The 27676-nt window shown below is 37.6% G+C and overlaps 1 protein-coding gene across 1 annotated transcript in view; it reads left to right on the plus strand.

Annotated features, from left to right (window-relative positions):
* The first annotated feature begins 24703 nt into the window (after positions 1-24703).
* megf11 (multiple EGF-like-domains 11) overlaps positions 24704-27676 on the plus strand; it is a 112532-nt gene continuing 109559 nt past the window's right edge. The window contains exon 1 of the mRNA XM_080761247.1: positions 24704-24841. The gene's annotated coding sequence lies outside the window, so the exon portion shown is untranslated. The remainder of the gene's footprint in view (positions 24842-27676) is intronic.

The raw sequence follows: 27676 nt of genomic DNA on the forward strand, positions 1-27676 counted from the left end.
GCATCCTAGTAGAAGACAAAAATCTATGAAAGTTTTAGAAGATCATTAATGATAATCATAACTTGATAAGAACAATAACGGTAAAATATGCTAGGCATTGTTCAGGGAGTGATTGTGTTGAAGAATGAACAAGACGTTTGGTGTGTTAGAATAGTATTCCAAGGCCTATATATTTCCGAGTAGACAGACACAGACAAGCTCTTGTGATGACATTTCTTATCAGTAGTCTAGTACACAAATTGCACATTTCCATGATTCCATAGACAATATATGTATTATACAATATGCAATATAGTTTTATAAATAGAGATAGAAATAGATATTTAATTGCTTGAGGCCTGTAGTTTTGTAAAGCTATAGCCTAGTTGGTGTACTAACCAAAGGACTTCCTCAGGGTGACCTTGACGAAGGTGAATACAGTGTAATACTGGGTGCAACAGTCTGCCTTAAAACCGTTTTGAATGGTGTATGATTTATATCACCATATCTGCATTTGTATTTGTAACTAAGAATTATTCTAATTGTCATAACGGTTAAGAAGAAAGAAAGAAAGAAAAAATATATATAGCTGCAAGCAGCGATAAGGTAGGACCAAGAAAGAAGGCAATTAGCAATAATAACAATATGCACAATTAATTAGCCATATAAACATTGAAGACTGAATTTGAGAAAAAGAATACCATATTATTGTGCCTGGTTCAGTTTTTATTGTGGGGGGCAGGGTTCTTGAAGACTCATACACTGAGTTGTCAGTACCCAGATTTGAACCCGCATGACCTTGTGGTCCAAAGTCAAGAGTTATAATGACTGAGCTAGCTGAACACAATCACTTGCAGTTCCATTGGAAACAGTAACATCATTCAGTGTCTTTGGTAACAAGTATGTGTCCGTCTCACTATCCATTTACGTGAGAACATGAACATCCAACATGTAGATTGTAGATGTTGGATGTTCATGTTCTCACGTACAAACTTCTCTTCAACCGGGATTTCAGATAATGGTCCATATATTGTGTGTAGGACGTTTCACGCGAATTGCTCAAAAATCCAGGCAGGTATAAGCTTTTTTCAAACTGCTCAAAATGGTGGAAATCTGAGGCAGGAGCTTACTTGTCAAAGTGACAGATATGTTGGACATGTTCGTATATGAAAGCGGTGACCGTCAATGTACCTTTTAGCATTGCTCCGGTTGCTATGGAGAGCCTTTCTCAGTTCAAAGTATTAAAGTCAAATTGGATGGCTCAAATTAAATGGTGGTGAACTCTTCTTTTTTCCAAAGCTGTACTTTGAACTGAGAAAGTGCACGGGAAAATACTTGGAACTGAGAAAGTGCACGGGAAAATACTTGGAACTGAGAAAGTGCACAGGAAAATACTTGGAAACGAGAACGTGCGCGGGAAAATAAATGGAATGGAATATTTTGGATCAGTCTGCAGGAGGCATCTCCATGCCAGCACCTAAACTTTCATAATTACTTCCTAGTTACTTCCTGCCTCATGAGCTTTTCAGGAAGATACAGAATACATGTGAAAATGTGACAATAGAACTCCATGGAGTTATCAAATGCACACGATTTAGCCTGTCCAGTGTGAGTGTCCACAAATCAGTAATAAAAGACAGCAATGATGATGATGGTCTCATTTTTCACACCCAGGCGAATAAGCTATTACTATAGCTTTAAAAGGTCTGAAATATTAATTTGAATAACAACTATTTAAATAGCATTTTAAACTATTTTGGTTGACTTCTCCATCAGTTTAGGGAAATTTTTAGGAAGTTTTCCACAGATGTCCGTATAGCTCATGTGTTAAAAGGATGCCTAACCATCAGAAAGTTGCTAGTTCAAATCCTGATTAAAGTTGAAAACTAATTGTGGTTCATCATGTTATCTGCACTTCAGTACAAAATTGTGTGCTGAAATGTGTAATGTGCCACAAAGACAAATGCAAGATTCACACCGACAGGCCCCATCAAGTTGTTGGTCTTCCTGTGCGATGGAGTCATACAATTATTGTACTCTACATGAACTCTGGGGAGTTATCCTATGCACCATCATTTAACTGAATGTAAATACTTTCTTAAGATTTGTCTCCCTAAAATGTATGGAATTACATTATGACACCTACCACATTGTAGCCTGTCCACAAATCACATAATCTGTAATCTGTAAAAGGTGTAATTGTCACGCCCAGGTGAATAAACTATATTATTGCCTATAATAGGCCTGAAATATCAATTTGATATTTGAACAGAGAAATGGTGCTCGATTTAGGTTGATAGCAAGCCTGAGATATTTGCTTACAAATATTAACATTATCAGATAATGTTACTCATATCCATATATTTTTTAACTGCTTGCTGTTCAATTGTAAGGCTACCGCATGCCACATTCTGTCTAGTATTCTGGCTAGACCGTTGTCTTACAGCCTACTCAAGGTCTTTCTGTGATAGGCAAAAATAGCCTATAGGCAATTTATCAAGATCCTATCCTATCTTGAAATATGTAGGACATAGGTATTAGTTGGACAAAAAACAACGCCAAAACAGGATGAAATACTAAGGAGGTATTATCCATAATTTTGGAGCTAGAACAATAAACTCTAATTTGCGTTTCCGATAATTCTTCAGGATGTTAAATCATAATTGTAGAAGCTTAGCCTACTGTTGAAATGTTGGGGTTCTTGACCCATTTGCCTACCTCCCAGTGAGCTATCGTGGGCAGCCTACGATGGGCTGTCCCTTTTTGTTACTAGATTTTACGCTACACAGCCTAAAATTTTGTGGGGAGCAGCACACATGGTCCCTGGTGTAATATTGTCATTACAGACTCCTGAACAGTGTTTCTAGTAAGTTTGTTGTGGATTGGAGCAACAACTAATTCTTGTAGAGTAGCCTGTTTTTTTTTTTTATGTCAGTATGATTAGGGAAAGCACTACCTCTACTGGTAAACCATAGAATCAGCATGCTGTACAAGGAGTTATGTAATTAGATATTGAAAATAAAATAAAAGTTTAATGTCATATCCTTCCCTGTCTATTCTCGCGGCCTGCATGTCCATTGATCTCGTTTTTAAACCTATTCAAAAGGGCTTTCTTGAGTGACCTTGAGAAAAGTGAATGCAGTGTGTGTCTAATTTACAAAACAAAAATTGGGGCAGATTTTTCAGTATTTGACTGCAACCCTTTCTAATGGTATATCTCCATGCCTATCCAGCCCAGTGGCCTAGCGGTGAGAGTATCCACCCTGAAACTGAGAGGTTGTGGTTCAATTCTTGGCCGAGTCAAAGACTACATTTCTTCTTACCCAGTGCCTCCCCTTTTTTCTCAGATTAGAATGAGGGTAAGTGAAGTCTCTCTGACGTATTAGCATCAGGTCATCAAGATGCCTCATGCTATGGAAACAGGAGATAGGCTCCTGACCTGGGCCACATGTCTTCACAACGGTTGGTTCCCCAAGGGTACTTACTTATTTACTTATCATTATCACCATGCCTGGTACTTAATTTCGTATCCTAGTTGTAACTAACAGGGAACTGTCTTAAATGTCTTTATGGTAATATAAATCACACTTGCATGTGCAGTGAGGGGTGCCCACTGTGGCACCCCTCACTGTGAGGGGCATGAGTTTTTTAGTGGCGCTAGGCGCTAGCCCCTCCTAGTCCTATTTCCAGCTTTGATGGTGTGTAAAGACAAACATTGTCCTAACACAAACATTAAATGCCATTGAAAATGAATGGCCATTGTGAGATGGAGGATGACTGATTTAAGCAGTCACACCTGGCCTGAGTCAAACTAGAACTGGACTCAGGCCAGGTGTGACTGCTTAAATCACTCATCCTCCATCTCACAGCCATTTTTGAGTGTTTGTGTGAACACACACATTACGTAAACACAAACACTGAAGAGAAAAATGAGGACACAAATTGTTATTGGCCGGAATGAGATGATGTATGATGATGTCTGATGATAAGAGCGCCCCTCACTTTACACGGGTGACGGGTGTTATTTTTTGAAAATGAAGCATAATTTTGACTTTTAGAAGCCTGCATGTATATGTCACTTTCATTCATTGCAGATTCACTATCACTATATACGTTATCTATGAGAGGTTGTAATTATTATAGTTACAATTTAAGGTCACTGAGGCTAGTGCAAGTGCTATGGCTAAGATGTCTGGAGAAGTGCGTTTTCAGACTACAGCGGAAGATTGGGAGTGAGTCTGCTTACGTTACAAGACATGAATGCAGTGTGTTATTGTATAAACTGAAATCAGTCAAGTATATGAAGCCCGTTAATTCTTATTGATAACCATGCACCTTATCAATCAGGCTTATTGAGCATTTTCTATTATTTTGTGGAAAGACGGGAGACAATAGTAGTATAATAGGGTGGGTGTTCACTACACTTTTTGGCCACTACCACTGGTGGCGCTAGTGAGCAATTTAATGCATAATTTGCATAATTAATTATGCAAATTAGTAATTAAAATAGATAGATATAAATAGATATAATTAGCATAATCATTAAATCATAAATATCCATAAATATAAATATACATAAATATAATTAGCATATAATAGTTTATAATTAAATAATAATAAAAACTAATAATAGGTTATTTATAAATGCATGATGTGTGTGTGATTAGCTGATCTCATCTCTCCCTCTCCCTGCTTCTCCATGTGCCATGTCCCTAACATGTAAATTTTGTCACTGGGGTTAAGGTGGGGGGGTGGTCGCTAACCTCAGGCAATATTTATTTAGGGAAGGGGGGTCACTGTTTTGAAATCGTTTGAAGTTTGGTGGGGGGATGGGTTCTAACCAGGTGCAAGTTAGATAAACAAGGGGGGGATGGGCTCTAACCAGGTGCCAGGTGCGACATGCAAATTAAATGAAAGCGCGGGGGTGGGGTGGGGGGGATGGGGCCCCCCCTCTTTGTGGAATGCCAGGTGCCAGACATGCAAATTAGATAAACACAGAGGTGGGGGCTCCACTCTTTGAAGTGAATTGTATGCATAAATTAATCAAGTTAGTATTTAAATTCCTTACATACATTGACAGTGGGTGTGTGATTCCACCTAGTGGTCAATCTCTATATATAAATATTTACACTGCAATACCATTTATGCCCTGATGTGATCTCAGTCATCAAGGGCAATGTTTTTCAATCAATGGTCTGGGGACCACCAATGGTCCTTTGAATGTAATTCTTGTGAAAAATCAATGATACCCCCCTAGTGTTCAATATCTATATAAATATTTACACTGCAATACCATTTATGCCCTGATGTGATCTCAGTCATCTAGGGAAATGTTTTTCAATCATTGGTCTGGGGACCACCAGTGGTCCTTGAATGTAATTATTGTGTAAGTCAAGGATATCCCCCTAGTGGTCAATTTCTATAAATATATTTACAACTGCAATACCATTTATGCCCTGATGTGATCTCAGTCATCTAGGGAAATGTTTTTCAATCATTGGTCTGGGGACCACCAGTGGTCCTTGAATGTAATTCTTGGGTAAGTCAAGGATATCCCCCCTAGTGGTCAATTTCTATATACATATTTACAACTGCAATACCATTTATGCCCTGATTTCAGTCACCTAGTGAAAATGTCTTCAAGCATTGGTCCGGGGGCTACCGATGGTCTTTGAGAGGGTTCAGGTGACCCTCCCCCCAGCTAAATCATGGAGAGTTGGTAACCAAATAGTCTCCTTATAGATCTTTAACTCTATACTTTTCAATTTTTTGTGTTTTTGAATTTTTATGTTTCATGGTGTCCGAAGGTGTATGGTTTATTGTCTGTCTTGTATTATTTTTGGTGTTTTGTGTTGTGTCTTTGAATATTGTATGCTTCATGTGGTACTAATGTGTTGGGGTTATTGTCTGTCTTGTATTATTTTTGGTGTTTTGTGTTGTGACTTTGAATTTTTATGGTTCATGTTGTCCTAATGGGGTTGGGTATTGTATATCTTGTATTATTTTGTGTTTTGTGATGTGTCTTTGAATTTTGCATGCTTCATGTGGTACTAGGTGTTTGGGTTATTGTCTGTCTTGTATTATTTTTGGTGTTTTGTGTTGGGATCTTTGAATTTTTTATGTTTCATGTTGTCCAAATGGGGTTGGGTATTGTAAATCTTGTATTATTTTTTGTGTTTTGTGTTGTGTCTTTGAATTTTGCATGCTTCATGTGGTACTAGGTGTTTGGGTTATTGTCTGTCTTGTATTATTTTTGGTGTTTTGTGTTGGGATCTTTGAATTTTTTATGTTTCATGTTGTCCAAATGGGGTTGGGTATTGTAAATCTTGTATTATTTTTTGTGTTTTGTGTTGTGTCTTTGAATTTTGCATGCTTCATGTGGTACTAGGTGTTTGGGTTATTGTCTGTCTTGTATTATTTTTGGTGTTTTGTGTTGGGATCTTTGAATTTTTTATGTTTCATGTTGTCCAAATGGGGTTGGGTATTGTAAATCTTGTATTATTTTTGGTGTTTTGGGTTGTGTCTTTGAATTTTGCATGCTTCATGTGGTACTAGGTGTTTGGGTTATTGTCTGTCTTGTATTATTTTTGGTGTTTTGTGTTGGGATCTTTGAATTTTTTATGTTTCATGTTGTCCAAATGGGGTTGGGTATTGTAAATCTTGTATTATTTTTGGTGTTTTGGGTTGTGTCTTTGAATTTTGCATGCTTCATGTGGTACTAGGTGTTTGGGTTATTGTCTGTCTTGTATTATTTTTGGTGTTTTGTGTTGGGATCTTTGAATTTTTTATGTTTCATGTTGTCCAAATGGGGTTGGGTATTGTAAATCTTGTATTATTTTTTGTGTTTTGTGTTGTGTCTTTGAATTTTGCATGCTTCATGTGGTACTAGGTGTTTGGGTTATTGTCTGTCTTGTATTATTTTTGGTGTTTTGTGTTGGGATCTTTGAATTTTTTATGTTTCATGTTGTCCAAATGGGGTTGGGTATTGTAAATCTTGTATTATTTTTGGTGTTTTGGGTTGTGTCTTTGAATTTTGCATGCTTCATGTGGCACTAGGTGTTTGGGTTATTGTCTGTCTTGTATTATTTTTGGTGTTTTGTGTTGGGATCTTTGAATTTTTTATGTTTCATGTTGTCCAAATGGGTTGGGTATTGTAAATCTTGTATTATTTTTTGTGTTTTGTGTTGTGTCTTTGAATTTTGCATGCTTCATGTGGTACTAGGTGTTTGGGTTATTGTCTGTCTTGTATTATTTTTGGTGTTTTGTGTTGGGATCTTTGAATTTTTTATGTTTCATGTTGTCCAAATGGGTTGGGTATTGTAAATCTTGTATTATTTTTTGTGTTTTGTGTTGTGTCTTTGAATTTTGCATGCTTCATGTGGTACTAGGTGTTTGGGTTATTGTCTGTCTTGTATTATTTTTGGTGTTTTGTGTTGGATCTTTGAATTTTTTATGTTTCATGTTGTCCAAATGGGGTTGGGTATTGTAAATCTTGTATTATTTTTTGTGTTTTGTGTTGTGTCTTTGAATTTTGCATGCTTCATGTGGTACTAGGTGTTTGGGTTATTGTCTGTCTTGTATTATTTTTGGTGTTTTGTGTTGGGATCTTTGAATTTTTTATGTTTCATGTTGTCCAATTGGGTTGGGTATTGTAAATCTTGTATTATTTTTTGTGTTTTGTGTTGTGTCTTTGAATTTTGCATGCTTCATGTGGTACTAGGTGTTTGGGTTATTGTCTGTCTTGTATTATTTTTGGTGTTTTGTGTTGGGATCTTTGAATTTTTTATGTTTCATGTTGTCCAAATGGGGTTGGGTATTGTAAATCTTGTATTATTTTTTGTGTTTTGTGTTGTGTCTTTGAATTTTGCATGCTTCATGTGGCACTAGGTGTTTGGGTTATTGTCTGTCTTGTATTATTTTTGGTGTTTTGTGTTGGGATCTTTGAATTTTTTATGTTTCATGTTGTCCAAATGGGGTTGGGTATTGTAAATCTTGTATTATCTTTGGTGTTTTGGGTTGTGTCTTTGAATTTTGCATGCTTCATGTGGTACTAGGTGTTTGGGTTATTGTCTGTCTTGTATTATTTTTGGTGTTTTGTGTTGGGATCTTTGAATTTTTTATGTTTCATGTTGTCCAAATGGGGTTGGGTATTGTAAATCTTGTATTATTTTTTGTGTTTTGTGTTGTGTCTTTGAATTTTGCATGCTTCATGTGGTACTAGGTGTTTGGGTTATTGTCTGTCTTGTATTATTTTTGGTGTTTTGTGTTGGGATCTTTGAATTTTTTATGTTTCATGTTGTCCAAATGGGGTTGGGTATTGTAAATCTTGTATTATTTTTGGTGTTTTGGGTTGGGTCTTTGAATTTTGCATGCTTCATGTGGTACTAGGTGTTTGGGTTATTGTCTGTCTTGTATTATTTTTGGTGTTTTGTGTTGGGATCTTTGAATTTTTTAGGTTTCATGTTGTCCAAATGGGTTGGGTATTGTAAATCTTGTATTATTTTTTGTGTTTTGTGTTGTGTCTTTGAATTTTGCATGCTTCATGTGGTACTAGGTGTTTGGGTTATTGTCTGTCTTGTATTATTTTTGGTGTTTTGTGTTGGGATCTTTGAATTTTTTATGTTTCATGTTGTCCAAATGGGTTGGGTATTGTAAATCTTGTATTATTTTTTGTGTTTTGTGTTGTGTCTTTGAATTTTGCATGCTTCATGTGGTACTAGGTGTTTGGGTTATTGTCTGTCTTGTATTATTTTTGGTGTTTTGTGTTGGGATCTTTGAATTTTTTATGTTTCATGTTGTCCAAATGGGTTGGGTATTGTAAATCTTGTATTATTTTTTGTGTTTTGTGTTGTGTCTTTGAATTTTGCATGCTTCATGTGGTACTAGGTGTTTGGGTTATTGTCTGTCTTGTATTATTTTTGGTGTTTTGTGTTGGGATCTTTGAATTTTTTATGTTTCATGTTGTCCAAAGGGGGTTGGGTATTGTAAATCTTGTATTATTTTTTGTGTTTTGTGTTGTGTCTTTGAATTTTGCATGCTTCATGTGGTACTAGGTGTTTGGGTTATTGTCTGTCTTGTATTATTTGTGGTGTTTTGTGTTGGGATCTTTGAATTTTTTATGTTTCATGTTGTCCAAATGGGTTGGGTATTGTAAATCTTGTATTATTTTTTGTGTTTTGTGTTGTGTCTTTGAATTTTGCATGCTTCATGTGGTACTAGGTGTTTGGGTTATTGTCTGTCTTGTATTATTTTTGGTGTTTTGTGTTGGGATCTTTGAATTTTTTATGTTTCATGTTGTCCAAATGGGTTGGGTATTGTAAATCTTGTATTATTTTTTGTGTTTTGTGTTGTGTCTTTGAATTTTGCATGCTTCATGTGGTACTAGGTGTTTGGGTTATTGTCTGTCTTGTATTATTTTTGGTGTTTTGTGTTGGGATCTTTGAATTTTTTATGTTTCATGTTGTCCAAATGGGGTTGGGTATTGTAAATCTTGTATTATTTTTTGTGTTTTGTGTTGTGTCTTTGAATTTTGCATGCTTCATGTGGTACTAGGTGTTTGGGTTATTGTCTGTCTTGTATTATTTTTGGTGTTTTGTGTTGGGATCTTTGAATTTTTTATGTTTCATGTTGTCCAAATGGGGTTGGGTATTGTAAATCTTGTATTATTTTTTGTGTTTTGTGTTGTGTCTTTGAATTTTGCATGCTTCATGTGGTACTAGGTGTTTGGGTTATTGTCTGTCTTGTATTATTTTTGGTGTTTTGTGTTGGGATCTTTGAATTTTTTATGTTTCATGTTGGCCAAATGGGGTTGGGTATTGTAAATCTTGTATTATTTTTTGTGTTTTGTGTTGTGTCTTTGAATTTTGCATGCTTCATGTGGTACTAGGTGTTTGGGTTATTGTCTGTCTTGTATTATTTTTGGTGTTTTGTGTTGGGATCTTTGAATTTTTTATGTTTCATGTTGTCCAAATGGGGTTGGGTATTGTAAATCTTGTATTCTTTTTGGTGTTTTGGGTTGTGTCTTTGAATTTTGCATGCTTCATGTGGTACTAGGTGTTTGGGTTATTGTCTGTCTTGTATTATTTTTGGTGTTTTGTGTTGGGATCTTTGAATTTTTTATGTTTCATGTTGTCCAAATGGGGTTGGGTATTGTAAATCTTGTATTATTTTTGGTGTTTTGGGTTGTGTCTTTGAATTTTGCATGCTTCATGTGGTACTAGGTGTTTGGGTTATTGTCTGTCTTGTATTATTTTTGGTGTTTTGTGTGGGGATCTTTGAATTTTTTATGTTTCAGGTTGTCCAAATGGGGTTGGGTATTGTAAATCTTGTATTATTTTTGGTGTTTTGGGTTGTGTCTTTGAATTTTGCATGCTTCATGTGGTACTAGGTGTTTGGGTTATTGTCTGTCTTGTATTATTTTTGGTGTTTTGTGTGGGGATCTTTGAATTTTTTATGTTTCATGTTGTCCTAATGGGTTGGGTATTGTAAATCTTGTATTATTTTTGGTGTTTTGGGTTGTGTCTTTGAATTTTGCATGCTTCATGTGGTACTAGGTGTTTGGATTATTGTCTGTCTTGTATTATTTTTTGTGTTTTGTGTTGTGTCTTTGAATTTTGTATGTTTCATGTGGTACTTCAAAATATTATTAATACAAACAGGCGGCCTGTTGTATTAATATAATATTTTGAAGTACCACATGAAACATACAAAATTCAAAGACACAACACAAAACACAAAAAATAATACAAGACAGACAATAATCCAAACACCTAGTACCACATGAAGCATGCAAAATTCAAAGACACAACCCAAAACACCAAAAATAATACAAGATTTACAATACCCAACCCATTAGGACAACATGAAACATAAAAAATTCAAAGATCCCCACACAAAACACCAAAAATAATACAAGACAGACAATAACCCAAACACCTAGTACCACATGAAGCATGCAAAATTCAAAGACACAACCCAAAACACCAAAAATAATACAAGATTTACAATACCCAACCCCATTTGGACAACCTGAAACATAAAAAATTCAAAGATCCCCACACAAAACACCAAAAATAATACAAGACAGACAATAACCCAAACACCTAGTACCACATGAAGCATGCAAAATTCAAAGACACAACCCAAAACACCAAAAATAATACAAGATTTACAATACCCAACCCCATTTGGACAACATGAAACATAAAAAATTCAAAGATCCCAACACAAAACACCAAAAATAATACAAGACAGACAATAACCCAAACACCTAGTACCACATGAAGCATGCAAAATTCAAAGACACAACCCAAAACACCAAAAAGAATACAAGATTTACAATACCCAACCCCATTTGGACAACATGAAACATAAAAAATTCAAAGATCCCAACACAAAACACCAAAAATAATACAAGACAGACAATAACCCAAACACCTAGTACCACATGAAGCATGCAAAATTCAAAGACACAACACAAAACACAAAAAATAATACAAGATTTACAATACCCAACCCCATTTGGCCAACATGAAACATAAAAAATTCAAAGATCCCAACACAAAACACCAAAAATAATACAAGACAGACAATAACCCAAACACCTAGTACCACATGAAGCATGCAAAATTCAAAGACACAACACAAAACACAAAAAATAATACAAGATTTACAATACCCAACCCATTTGGACAACATGAAACATAAAAAATTCAAAGATCCCAACACAAAACACCACAAATAATACAAGACAGACAATAACCCAAACACCTAGTACCACATGAAGCATGCAAAATTCAAAGACACAACACAAAACACAAAAAATAATACAAGATTTACAATACCCAACCCCCTTTGGACAACATGAAACATAAAAAATTCAAAGATCCCAACACAAAACACCAAAAATAATACAAGACAGACAATAACCCAAACACCTAGTACCACATGAAGCATGCAAAATTCAAAGACACAACACAAAACACAAAAAATAATACAAGATTTACAATACCCAACCCATTTGGACAACATGAAACATAAAAAATTCAAAGATCCCAACACAAAACACCAAAAATAATACAAGACAGACAATAACCCAAACACCTAGTACCACATGAAGCATGCAAAATTCAAAGACACAACACAAAACACAAAAAATAATACAAGATTTACAATACCCAACCCATTTGGACAACATGAAACATAAAAAATTCAAAGATCCCAACACAAAACACCAAAAATAATACAAGACAGACAATAACCCAAACACCTAGTACCACATGAAGCATGCAAAATTCAAAGACACAACACAAAACACAAAAAATAATACAAGATTTACAATACCCAACCCATTTGGACAACATGAAACCTAAAAAATTCAAAGATCCCAACACAAAACACCAAAAATAATACAAGACAGACAATAACCCAAACACCTAGTACCACATGAAGCATGCAAAATTCAAAGACCCAACCCAAAACACCAAAAATAATACAAGATTTACAATACCCAACCCCATTTGGACAACATGAAACATAAAAAATTCAAAGATCCCAACACAAAACACCAAAAATAATACAAGACAGACAATAACCCAAACACCTAGTACCACATGAAGCATGCAAAATTCAAAGACACAACACAAAACACAAAAAATAATACAAGATTTACAATACCCAACCCCATTTGGACAACATGAAACATAAAAAATTCAAAGATCCCAACACAAAACACCAAAAATAATACAAGACAGACAATAACCCAAACACCTAGTACCACATGAAGCATGCAAAATTCAAAGACACAACCCAAAACACCAAAGATAATACAAGATTTACAATACCCAACCCCATTTGGACAACATGAAACATAAAAAATTCAAAGATCCCAACACAAAACACCAAAAATAATACAAGACAGACAATAACCCAAACACCTAGTGCCACATGAAGCATGCAAAATTCAAAGACACAACACAAAACACAAAAAATAATACAAGATTTACAATACCCAACCCCATTTGGACAACATGAAACATAAAAAATTCAAAGATCCCAACACAAAACACCAAAAATAATACAAGACAGACAATAACCCAAACACCTAGTACCACATGAAGCATGCAAAATTCAAAGACACAACACAAAACACAAAAAATAATACAAGATTTACAATACCCAACCCAATTGGACAACATGAAACATAAAAAATTCAAAGATCCCAACACAAAACACCAAAAATAATACAAGACAGACAATAACCCAAACACCTAGTACCACATGAAGCATGCAAAATTCAAAGACACAACACAAAACACAAAAAATAATACAAGATTTACAATACCCAACCCCATTTGGACAACATGAAACATAAAAAATTCAAAGATCCAACACAAAACACCAAAAATAATACAAGACAGACAATAACCCAAACACCTAGTACCACATGAAGCATGCAAAATTCAAAGACACAACACAAAACACAAAAAATAATACAAGATTTACAATACCCAACCCATTTGGACAACATGAAACATAAAAAATTCAAAGATCCCAACACAAAACACCAAAAATAATACAAGACAGACAATAACCCAAACACCTAGTACCACATGAAGCATGCAAAATTCAAAGACACAACACAAAACACAAAAAATAATACAAGATTTACAATACCCAACCCATTTGGACAACATGAAACATAAAAAATTCAAAGATCCCAACACAAAACACCAAAAATAATACAAGACAGACAATAACCCAAACACCTAGTGCCACATGAAGCATGCAAAATTCAAAGACACAACCCAAAACACCAAAAATAATACAAGATTTACAATACCCAACCCCATTTGGACAACATGAAACATAAAAAATTCAAAGATCCCAACACAAAACACCAAAAATAATACAAGACAGACAATAACCCAAACACCTAGTACCACATGAAGCATGCAAAATTCAAAGACACAACACAAAACACAAAAAATAATACAAGATTTACAATACCCAACCCCATTTGGACAACATGAAACATAAAAAATTCAAAGATCCCAACACAAAACACCAAAAATAATACAAGACAGACAATAACCCAAACACCTAGTACCACATGAAGCATGCAAAATTCAAAGACACAACCCAAAACACCAAAAATAATACAAGATTTACAATACCCAACCCCATTTGGACAACATGAAACATAAAAAATTCAAAGATCCCAACACAAAACACCAAAAATAATACAAGACAGACAATAACCCAAACACCTAGTACCACATGAAGCATGCAAAATTCAAAGACACAACCCAAAACACCAAAAATAATACAAGATTTACAATACCCAACCCCATTTGGACAACATGAAACATAAAAAATTCAAAGATCCCAACACAAAACACCAAAAATAATACAAGACAGACAATAACCCAAACACCTAGTACCACATGAAGCATGCAAAATTCAAAGACACAACACAAAACACAAAAAATAATACAAGATTTACAATACCCAACCCCATTTGGACAACATGAAACATAAAAAATTCAAAGATCCCAACACAAAACACCAAAAATAATACAAGACAGACAATAACCCAAACACCTAGTACCACATGAAGCATGCAAAATTCAAAGACACAACACAAAACACAAAAAATAATACAAGATTTACAATACCCAACCCCATTTGGACAACATGAAACATAAAAAATTCAAAGATCCCAACACAAAACACCAAAAATAATACAAGACAGACAATAACCCAAACACCTAGTACCACATGAAGCATGCAAAATTCAAAGACACATCACAAAACACAAAATAATACAAGATATACAATACCCAACCCCATTAGGACAACATGAACCATAAAAATTCAAAGTCACAACACAAAACACCAAAAATAATACAAGACAGACAATAACCCCAACACATTAGTACCACATGAAGCATACAATATTCAAAGACACAACACAAAACACCAAAAATAATACAAGACAGACAATAAACCATACACCTTCGGACACCATGAAACATAAAAATTCAAAAACACAAAAAATTGAAAAGTATAGAGTTAAAGATCTATAAGGAGACTATTTGGTTACCAACTCTCCATGATTTAGCTGGGGGGAGGGTCACCTGAACCCTCTCAAAGACCATCGGTAGCCCCCGGACCAATGCTTGAAGACATTTTCACTAGGTGACTGAAATCAGGGCATAAATGGTATTGCAGTTGTAAATATGTATATAGAAATTGACCACTAGGGGGGATATCCTTGACTTACCCAAGAATTACATTCAAGGACCACTGGTGGTCCCCAGACCAATGATTGAAAAACATTTCCCTAGATGACTGAGATCACATCAGGGCATAAATGGTATTGCAGTTGTAAATATATTTATAGAAATTGACCACTAGGGGGATATCCTTGACTTACACAATAATTACATTCAAGGACCACTGGTGGTCCCCAGACCAATGATTGAAAAACATTTCCCTAGATGACTGAGATCACATCAGGGCATAAATGGTATTGCAGTGTAAATATTTATATAGATATTGAACACTAGGGGGGTATCATTGATTTTTCACAAGAATTACATTCAAAGGACCATTGGTGGTCCCCAGACCATTGATTGAAAAACATTGCCCTTGATGACTGAGATCACATCAGGGCATAAATGGTATTGCAGTGTAAATATTTATATATAGAGATTGACCACTAGGTGGAATCACACACCCACTGTCAATGTATGTAAGGAATTTAAATACTAACTTGATTAATTTATGCATACAATTCACTTCAAAGAGTGGAGCCCCCACCTCTGTGTTTATCTAATTTGCATGTCTGGCACCTGGCATTCCACAAAGAGGGGGGGCCCCATCCCCCCCACCCCACCCCCGCGCTTTCATTTAATTTGCATGTCGCACCTGGCACCTGGTTAGAGCCCATCCCCCCCTTGTTTATCTAACTTGCACCTGGTTAGAACCCATCCCCCCACCAAACTTCAAACGATTTCAAAACAGTGACCCCCCTTCCCTAAATAAATATTGCCTGAGGTTAGCGACCACCCCCCCACCTTAACCCCAGTGACAAAATTTACATGTTAGGGACATGGCACATGGAGAAGCAGGGAGAGGGAGAGATGAGATCAGCTAATCACACACACATCATGCATTTATAAATAACCTATTATTAGTTTTTATTATTATTTAATTATAAACTATTATATGCTAATTATATTTATGTATATTTATATTTATGGATATTTATGATTTAATGATTATGCTAATTATATCTATTTATATCTATCTATTTTAATTACTAATTTGCATAATTAATTATGCAAATTATGCATTAAATTGCTCACTAGCGCCACCAGTGGTAGTGGCCAAAAAGTGTAGTGAACACCCACCCTATTATACTACTGACAATAAACAGAACCAGTATCTTTTACTAGGGCCTTCAAATAGAGTACGTTTCTAACAGACGGAAGGCAATTGAGCTTTTTTTCAATAAAATAATATTATAGAAACTGTTAAGATGGTTAATATGTGTACCGTCACTTTAAAAGTGTAATTTTGTTTACCCGGACAGTGCTGGTTAATGGCAGGTATCAAATACACTTTTAGACCGACATGTTTGTGCCAACATGGATGATTACATTTATTTCTTGATCGCCTCTTGTCTTGATTATTTAAACATGATGTCATGGGCCACTATGCTCGATAACAGGCTTAATAAGCCCAAAGCTTATTGATGAAGGGTACTCAATAAGCTTGTTATCGGATTCTTTCGGGTATCGAGCTCCATCCTTATAGTCACAAGATGTATTTATATTTATATTCGCCACATGCTGTCTCACGTCATCAGTGTTTGTATAACTGCTGCCCTAAACAAACATGAAAAGGCTGGCATTTGATTTAAGTTAAAAGTGCTCTAAACAAACATTAAAAGTCCATAGACTTGGCTGCCATATGATGTAATTTCAGAAGCCAGGCATTGGAGGGGCTAGTCGTGCCCCTCACAAAATGTCATAATTTGGTTCCCAGAAACAAATACAGTCTCATAACACTGTCCTGAAAAAGTGTACAGGGAAAGAAACAGATGTGCCTACATGTACTGGTATTTATTTTTGCACACATGACCTCACATATTTTGGAGTGGTGATGGTGATGGTGATGGTGAAAGGCATCAATCACACTTACAGCATCTGTGGCCATGCCAGGGACACTTTTCTCTTCAAACCTACTTTACTCCACAACGTCACGTTGACCATGTCCCAAGCCACCGCTTTCAATTTGGACAGCAGAATCTTTGGACCATGTCCATACTGGGAGAACTGTCTGCCAAAAGATTGTTGATCTCTATACTGGCAGCTTCAGTCCTCTCCCCCTCTAGAGTCGGTGTGAAATTGCTGGCCATGGCTTGATGCCGAGCCTGGGATGTTCTGTTCTCCATGTCACCACCTCTGGTACGAGGACATCGCTGATTCTACATCTCAGAGGGCACATCTGATTTTGCATCAGTTCCTAAGCCACTTGAGCTTAAAAATGTCACAATGGTGTGATCACTGGCAGGAGCATTCTTTTCACATCCTTCCGGATGGATCAAATCAATATGCATTTGAAGGCCCTCTCAAATGTGAACTTGTCTTCAGTGAAGAGGAACATCTTCCTGCCAGCACTTAAACTTTCATGTTTTTTGATAATGCTTCTATCGGCGCCTTCATGAACAGAAACCGCCTCAAGAGCTGTTTCTGGAAGACACAGCACAGCAGTTAATTTAATCAGTAATACAATCTGGCAATGTGATGACACTCCCCCAACTTAGTGACAACATGAACATGCATGTACACACAAACTGTGCAATACTACATGTGCACAGCAAGTGTAGGCTAGCCTATATGTGATTTAGTTTTGTTGGTCAGGATGAAAAACCGAGGAGAACAGAGAGTAGAATAAATCAAGCTACTGTATTGCGTGGTTGAGAGTTTTTACTATCTGATAAAGAAGTGATAAATCGGGAACACAGTTTCAGCAGAGATTTGTTCTCATTTTGTTTCTATTTTTTCTTCTTTCAAGCACCTGCTGTTTAACTTTGGGATGTTCTCTTTTTGGCAATCGTTATAACAGCTAGCCCATGGGTCTTCAACATGCAGGGGTTCCAGGCCTCCAGGGGGTCCCCAGAGTTACTCCAGGGGGCCGCCAAAGCACCTGCTGTTTAACTTTGGGATGTTCTCTTTTTGGCAATCGTTATAACAGCTAGCCCATGGGTCTTCAACATGCAGGGGTTCCAGGCCTCCAGGGGGTCCCCAGAGTTACTCCAGAGGGCCGCCAAATCTTTGTGTGATAGGAAACTTATTTTTGTATCATGACATTAACCACTCGAATCCTAGCACCCCTATTCATTCGGCGAGAATAGCAGATTCCAGGTTGCCCATCCAAGGCATGCCAAACCAATAGCAACAGCAAGGCATTCAGTGCATATAATTCCTCTGTCACATGCAGCCATTCAAGATCTCAGGTGTCATATGTTTTTTCCAGATGTTGGTCCTTGCTTCTTGTTTCGTCACCTGGAGTGGAGCAGCATGACCATCCGTCTGCACAAAACTGTTTTGAGGGGTGCTAGCCCCTCCTATGAGCACCTTTCTGTGTTTGTGTAAACACAAACATTGAAGACAAAAGTGAGGACAGAAAAGTGAAGACGCAATTTGTGATTTGGCCGGAATTACATTTGTGATTTGATTGGCACATATGTATGTACAGTATATACCAAGCCCCCAGGGAGGCTCTCCAGCGTTGAAGCACACGGCCCTACTGGTCAGAGTTGAGAATGCAAGTGGGCCCTGTATTTTGCCTGAGGAAACCCCGTGCAGCTCGGGTTTTACATTGAGCGCTCGTTTGCACTTCTACATGCTTCAAAACGCCACTGAGCAACTTCCACTGAAATGGGGCTGTCGCTCCGGTTCAGTCCCTATCCTTTTATTACTTTATGGTATGATGTATGATGATGTATGATGATAAGAGTGCCCCTCACTTCACACGTATGTGTTTTTCTTTTTTGAGGAGCGCTAACCCCTCCTATATTCAGTGTAGATTTTTGTCCTAACACAAACATTTAATGCCATTGACAATGAATGGAGAATTTATATAATATGTAGATGAGCAAATCGGCTATTTTCGTACTACACAACCATTAAATTCCCATTGACAATAAATGGAGAATTTACGTCATATGTGGATAATGACAAGAACGCCTCTCACTTCACACGGGTGTGATTTTCTTTATTTTGTTTGAGGGGCCCTCCTATATACAGGTTTTGTTCCCACACATCTCATATTTGCCATTGACAATGAAAGGAGAAATTAGGTCATATGTGCCTCAAATATATCACGTATATTTGTGGCAACACAATCATTAAATGCCATTGACAATGAAGGGAAATTTACATCATATGTTGACGAGCAAATCGGCTAACCAATCACATAATTCAGTTGTTCATGAGATGATGTATAATGATAAGAGCGCCCCTCACTTCACATAGGTGTGAGTTTTTAGATCTAAGCCTGCGTAGAGACACTATGCATGGCCATGCCTTGTGGTGGGCAGTGATACAGGGCATCACTATACATATAGGGCATAGATGCAGGGGATATGAGTATGAAAGACATGTGTTGACCAGTTTGATGTGATTCCAGCTGTGGGGAACAAGATAGCAATGGCAAATTGCGTGTAAGGCAATGTAGTTGACATTCACATATATACTTATCTGTGTTATGGTATGGAGGGTGGTTTGGTAGGGGTTGGGGGTGCATTAATGTATACCCAACAGATCTCAGTTGTCACATCTACCCCTATGCCTGACCTTGAGAATGTGCCAGGTAGCAATGACACAGTGTTGGGGGAGGCTGCATTAATGTACACTCCAATATCATCAGCTGACAGTAGCAGACACAGATTTAAGTTGTCACATAGCTCATCTGCAATGACCTTGAGAACTCGCCAGCTAGCAACTACAGTATACTACACCTACAGTGTCTCGACAAGCTACTGCTTGGGAGATGAGGGTGGATCTGTGAAGCATAGGAATAGCAACTCAGATGGTCATGCATTGATGTTAGGTCTAAAATTGCAGGGAACACATACTGATTAATTGTTCTTGGGGAGATTCTTCCCTCTTAAGCTTAGTAGTCTGAGGTCAAGAAGATTGCAGGGTTTGAGGGGAACACTTCTGGTACCTTCATAATACACACATTTTATAGCTTCCTCTTGCTGGCTTCCATTGAAAATGACTTGCCTGTGAACACAGAATCACAATCAATAGGTGCAGAGATCAACTGATGCTCAAGCTGAATTTTTAGCACAGTTGTTTCTGGCCAGTAAAGCTCCAGCATCTAAACACAATTATGAGGACTCTGAAAGGCGAGACAACAATCCTAACTCGGTCCTGCGTAGTTTAGTGACAGACATAGACGTTGATTCATTCATGTGATGTGCCCCCTGAATGTAACGAAAAACTTTAACTCCATTGACTTTCTGGGACATTTAGTTCACTTCTCCCCCTCCCTTCTAAAGTTGAAGCTGAGCAGAAGGGAAGCAAATAAAACATTTTTGACAAAATAGTTTCCATGACCTGTCAAATATTATTCCTGTCAAATATAATTCCATTACATTCTGTACTATATAGTGCACTTTCCGCATCAAACATTTGGCACTTTCTACCTGCCTGGCTTCAGATTGATTGACATGTTTGAAACAATCATTTTGAGTACCCTATATTGGCCTGAATATAAGACATTCCTTCCAATGGAAATATCCTAAAAAAACAAATGAGACTTAAAAAATGGGGGCCGTCTTATAATCAGAGTCGTCTTATATTCGGGACAATACGGAAATTTGACTGCAGTGAAATTGTCATGTGGCTAGAAACAATGAATACATTTCAATTAAACATTTCAATTTACAAAAAAATAAAAATAAAAACCCAGCATCAAACAAAAGTCTTATACAGTACTAAGATTTTATATCATATTACATCATATAAAAGGAAAAGATTGCATATTTTATTATACAGAGCCCAAAACATGTAGTAGGAGGAAAATAAAGGTTTTGTGTTCTCTCGTAAATGTTTTGTGTTCCCATGAGTATGCTATTGCGTTCTCTCTCAAAGGTTTTGTGAGACCACACAAAACACGCAATAGTTTTGCGAAACCAAGCAATAGTTTTGAGAGACCAAGCAATACTTTCCTCGCAAACTACAAACTATACCCTGTCTTGTTGGATGAATAATGTTGACGTGGGTATACCGTAGCGTGGTGGGCTACCCATGCATAGCTCCAGCTTCGTGGGCAGGGGTTTAATGTTTTGCTCAGGGATATTTAACTTTTTTTTTTTTTACTCTTTGATTGCTCTTTCTTGCACTCTTTATTCTTTGTTTGCTGTGCTTGCTGTGTTTTTGTTGTGTGGAATGTTATGCTATCTATGCTGCTGCATTGTCTGAAGGAAGCCAAACTAAAATAAGTTTGACTCTTATGTACCTGTACACATGTAACAACTAAAAAAGTGCCCCTCGGGGCCAGGTCAGGTTGTGGCCTCCTGGTGGCGCTATAATAGGCCAATGTGAAAATTTCTTCTTACACCTTAGATGGCAATTGGATGATTTGAGGCATTTTGTTCCAAAAATGTGTTTTGCAAAAATCCACTTGTTGGTGGCGCTAAAACAGGCCAATGTGAAAAGGGTGGGATATATTCCTCAGGCTAGTAGGAAAGTCTGTGAAAGATTTCACGTAAATTGTAGGCTACGCTGCGTTCATGATTTGAGGCTTTTTGTTTTAAAACGGGCCAATCCTGCAAACTTTGAAAGTCAATATGGAATATGAAATATCGGACAGATCTGTCTTGAACACATGACTATAGAGATACTGTGTAACGATTTGTGGGATTTTTGGACAGAATCTGGAGGAGTAATATAAAAAAATGTGTTTTACAAAAGTCGGCCTCCTGGTGTCACTATAACAGGCCGTTCTGTAAAATATGGGGCAGAGGTTCATGTTGGCATCCAGGGAGTGTGTGTGCAAAATTTGGCATCGACCGGGTTAACGGTGCCAGAGATTAGCTGTACACAGACGGACGGACGGACGGACGGACGGACGGACGGACGGACGGACGGACGGAGTGCAAAACATGTTTTGACAAGACTGAGAGAGCCGAGGGTCATGTCTCAGTTTCCTTTAGCTCTATACTCTCCTATCAAGTCTAATCAAAATATCAAATAAAATATAATCTAATCTATCTATTATATTTCGATAAGGATCAAGTTGTCTGTGAGTGAAGATGCCTAACATCACAGTGTTGAAAACACAAATCTTACATTGTTAGGGCAAAATGGAGTGTGAGAGAGAGATAGAGGTGGAGGCAGGGTGGGAGAGAATGAGAGAGAGAGAGTTAGAGACAGAGAAAGAGACAGAGACACAGAGAGAGAGCAAATTCTAGTACAGGACAGGACAAGAGTACTTTAACAGTTATACCTTTGAGTTTGTAAGAGTTCACAGTGGAAAAAATATATAAGGTGGCGAACTTCAAAGACGGTCCAAGGCAGCTCTGTTCAGTTGAAGTACAAAATCCTTTATTGAATGTCTTTTACCACAAAGGTCTACAACCGTATGATCCTGAACTGGATACGGCATGCCATCGACCCTCACCTGAGGGAGAACCAAAATGGTTTTCGAGGGGTGAGAACTACTGTGGCCCAAATCTTGTCCCTAAGGAGAATCATCAAGGAGGTTTATCGACTTCAAAGGGGCATTTGACTCGATCCACAGAGGCAGGATGATGAAGATCCTTAAAGGGTATAAGACCACTTTTATAGAGGTTTGGGTTGTATTTACCTTGCCATGATGTAACTCCAAATGTGGACAAGAAATCAAAAATAATTGCTCCAGTGATTAGAAATTGATAATTCAAAATATGCTCCTTATTGACTTACATTGTACACTGAAACAGCTCTCAAAGTCACTCTTCGTAAACAAATACAAAGTTGATTCAGACAATATAGAGCATCACCAAAACTTATACTGTTTTTATTTATTTATTATTATATAATAAAATGTTAACTTACTATTTGAAGGTCTGGAAGCTCAGGAGCTCCCGAACAGAGTGGAGTCTGAGTGTGCCAAGGTTGACCTCCGGCTGAACGCCAAGAACACTGAAGTTATCACCTATAACAATAACAGGGATGGGCAACTTTGACGATGGTGATCGAGGGCCACTACAGTATATTTCCACACTCACTCCAGAGGGCCACATTGCATATTTCTGTCGTAGCAAAAATAGTCGATCTACAAGCTCAAAACGTGCCGCACTGCGACACATTTTGAGCTTGTAGATCGGCTATTTTTGCTATATTTGAATTGAACTACTGAATTATGTTTTTGTTATTTTTTTATTGGAATCCTGAAAAGTAACCTTTTTATATAATTTCAAATGCATTTAGTTAAAGTTATGTTAATTGTATGAACTACATTGGACATAACAAGAAAGTAACATTGTAATAGTCATTAAGCTACATATATAGACTGAAGTAATTAAAGCGGATCACGTTTACATGTTTGGAACTGTAACAGCTGAAATCAATAATTTGTCGGTATTCTGATATTAACCTGCAAGCGGGCCGCAAGTGGCCCCCGGGCCTCCATGTATTAGTTTAGTTTAGTTAGTTTAGAGTCTGGACCCTGAAGCCAACCCTGCAGAATTAAGGTGATGATCCAGTCTTCTCCATGTATGGCTATCCAGGGTTTGATGAGGTCAGTGTCGTGATCTTCATATATGGAGACGGCCAATATGGAGTGTGTCACAAGGCGTGAGGAACTGACGGCCATTTATGGTGGCGTGACGTGTCACGAGGCGTCGTCACGCCTCCATATATGGAGGCGTGACGAATGGATCGACGGACAGACTGACAGATTTAGCAGGTTTTCATATAATCTGCGACCTACGGTAGTACGGTCGCAGTCATTCTCTGGGAAAACATATTTTACATGATCTTTCAACAAACAACACACAACATAGAACCTAAACCTGTTGACATAGGCCTACAGTTTGGTTGTACATTTGGCATTTCTGGGGATTTAGCCAACGTCTGTGCAATAATGAGTTCATATCAATCGGATGTTTCTGATCCTTAATGAGCATGAAACAAAACACGAGAGCTTAAAGGCAGAATAATTTTGCTTCATGAGTGTGTCAAGGGAATTTGAGTGAAAGAAGACGCGGGACATGTTGTTAAGGGGGTATGATTCAGATGGAGACATTTCTTTTTTGTATTCAAGATGCACTGAGATAAGTGTGTGTGTGTGTGCTTTGGCAATGTAAACGTATGTTTTCTCATGCCAATAAAGCCCTTTGAATTGAATTGAATTGAATTGTGTGTGTGTGTGTGTGTGTGTGTGTGTGTGTGTGTGTGTGTGTGTGTGTGTGCGTGCGTGCGTGCGTGCGTGTGTGCGTGTGTGTGTGTGTGTGTGTGTGTGTGTGTGTGTGTGTGCGTGCGTGCGCATGTGCAGCATCAGCACCAGCTTCAATGACGTCATTTGAGTTTAAAGTGGGCCGCGCTTCAAGTCATTCAGAGTCTGAGAGAGGAGAGGAGAGGAGAGCGAAGGGGAGGAAAGACGCTGTACGCAGGAGACTCATTTTACGAGTTTTGGTATTATAGAACCACTTCAATACAAACAGCCTCATGCAAACATTAAACGAGCACTTCAGGGTATAAACTTTGTTAAAAAATGGAAGAACACCACGTCGCGCGTGGGACCTTTTGAATTGTATTTCCATGGGCGACAACTTTGAATCTAAAGTCTGTTGAAGGTGAGTTTTCGTTTTCTGAATTTAGCGCATTCGGGTTTGATTTTGTATCATTAGCCTAACTGTGAGCAGCTGGTGATGTTGCACGCCAACTAATTTATGGTCGCTTTCATGTTTGTAGGCTACGTGAGAGTTAAGTTTTTTACATTTGTATTCCCATTTCCCACTTATTTGTCTAATTGTGTGTGTTTTTAGCCCACACCAAGTTGTTTCGCATTTGACAGTGCCCCTGCGTTTGTTGAAGCGACCGACTGCGTAGAATCTAATTTAGATATTTTCATCAAAAAAGTGATACATTTTCCGTCTACAGTCAGTCAAGTGCTGCAAAGAGTGTAGTTGTTTTAGCTTGTGGTGTTTTCAAAAAGATTGTGTTGAACGTGTTTGGTCAACCATTGAGTCAGTGTGTAGCTCTGCTCAATATTCGCAAGACCTTTACCGCAGCTGAAATTAGTTTGAATTATTTACATTTATTTTTTATGAATATATTTGGTTGTTTGTATAGCTTCATTAGCGCACTATAGGTCCCATCACTGTTGGATGTTGTTTTCCCTAATACATTAGCCCACATTTAGCTGAAAAAAAATGTCGCATCGTTAAAGGATGCGCCAGTTGTAGTCTGTTGTTGTACGAGAATTATCTTTGGGTTTATAACTTGCTCTTTTTGGAATGGATGCAGATGGCATCCAGCTGTCAATGTTTTTTAATCACTCGATATGGTTTGCTATATCACTTATAACCACTAGATGACAACAGAGTGCAAATTACTGACATGAACTTCTATTCAAACTAGCATTAGTCAATGAGCAGGTATACATTGATTTAATAATCAATCTCATTAGTAGATAGTATAGTCTGCTGTGGACCAAAAGTTAGTGAACCACACAGCCTGTGGTTGACTTATACCTTTATAGCTGCACACACACACACCCACACACCCACACACACACACACACACACACACACACACACACACACACACACACACACACACACACAAAGATCAGTAACAGAAAGTGTCTTTGAGCCCCATGCTCAGTTTCTTTGCCTCGGGCCGATCTAGACTCTCTCAGCAGAGGGAGTGGAGCACTCTCGAGGGGCCCTTCTGATGATAAAAACATTTGAAATGTACAAACTGTATAAATACTAAATAGCTAATATTCTATCATAAACAAATGGTCAATTATTGAGCCAAAGAAACTGTAAGACAGGCTTGTTCTGAAGGACTAAACAAAACACAGAAAACTGGTCGAGATACTGGCCAACCAAGGACAGCACTAATGTTTAACTAACACATTCATCATTGGAGAATGGTTCAGCTTCAGCAGCACCACCGATGGACAGCATCAGGCTATGCGCCCTGCTGTGAAGTGTGAACGAGCTAGCACCATGCATTCTTTAGTAACACAGGGTTAAAATACCCAAGAGTGCAAATTAGCATTACAGAGCTGTCGCCTGATCTCCGCAGAGGCAGTACATTTGTATAGTAGTTATAACTTAAGCCACCATCAACATAGAGACGTGATGGAATGATGAAATCAGTAGAACACGGCATGAAGAAAGAGAACTTTGAAGGCTATTTGGCCAGATCTTTCACCAAAAAGAAAGTTCCCTTCAAACTCTAAATATTAAAGACTATACGTAGACACCACATATTGAAACCCACACTCGGCAAGTCAGCATGACATCCATGGCATGCATTAGCAATTTGTTATAAAGTCATTTGTCATAACTGCACTTTGGCACTACAGCGTTTCTATGTTTGTTTTCTTGTCAGGCAGACCAAAGCTTTTAGTTTGATTAAACTTCTTATAGGGTTATTTATTTAAAACACTTCTTCATTTTAACTGACCACGTTAGACTCGTTGAAAACACTGATTCTATAATGCATGAGGGTGGTGTGTTTACTTTAACTTCTTTAATTTATCTTATTTTATTTATTTTTGAGGGGCGCTAGCACCAAACGGCTATAGTGTAGATTCTGTCTTAACACAAATGTTAAATGCCATTGACAATGAATGGAGAATGTACATCATATGTGTCTGAGCAAATCGGCTGTCGGTATTTCTGTCGGTATGTCTGTTGGTATGTCTGTATCGGTGGAAACACTTGGCCAATAAGGGACCACCATTCTTGGTGACGTAACTAAGGTATGTTTCAAGGTTGGTATAAGGTCAATAATTGATTAGAGTAAAAAAGGAATTGAAAAAACATAGCCCCCTCATGCATTAAAAGCATGGCAGAACCAAGGACATGTGTTTTCACTTCAGTGAATGTAACATGGATGGTTGAAATGGAGTTTGAAGTTACAATGGGTTGCTCTAGTCCTTCTGTAGTAGATTAAAATGACAGTGTGACAACAACACAAGTCATTAAAATGAAATACCCCTTTAAACATTTTCGAAGGCTCTCTGTTTCCATTCATGTTTTTGATCCTTTAAACACATCAGACTGATACGTTCCTTCTAGAAGTGTGCGTTCTGAAACAATCAAGGACTTTCAGATTAGTTATTTCCTAAATTATTATGTTTGTGTGTGTGTGTGTGTGTGTGTGTGTGTGTGTGTGTGTGTGTGTGTGTGTGTGTGTGTGTGTGTGTGCGTGTGCGTGCTGATTCATATAAATAAATACAATTCTATTTAGGCTTTCCAGGCTCTTGGTGACAGCAGTGCACTGTGGCAGTGCCATGGCAGTGTAGCATGAATCCTGGCAGTGTGTGATTAGAAATGAGCAGAAACGTCTTTGTCTCACTTTCTGAGCTCTTGCGAGGCGACATGCTCCCTATGGGCATGCCAAGTGGTTTGTCCATTTGCTGTGGTTTTTGTTGTGTGCATTTTTTACAG

The sequence above is a fragment of the Protomyctophum bolini genome (genome assembly GCF_963924005.1).
Source record: "Protomyctophum bolini genome assembly, chromosome: 4".
In the NCBI taxonomy this organism is placed as follows: Eukaryota; Metazoa; Chordata; class Actinopteri; order Myctophiformes; family Myctophidae; genus Protomyctophum; species Protomyctophum bolini.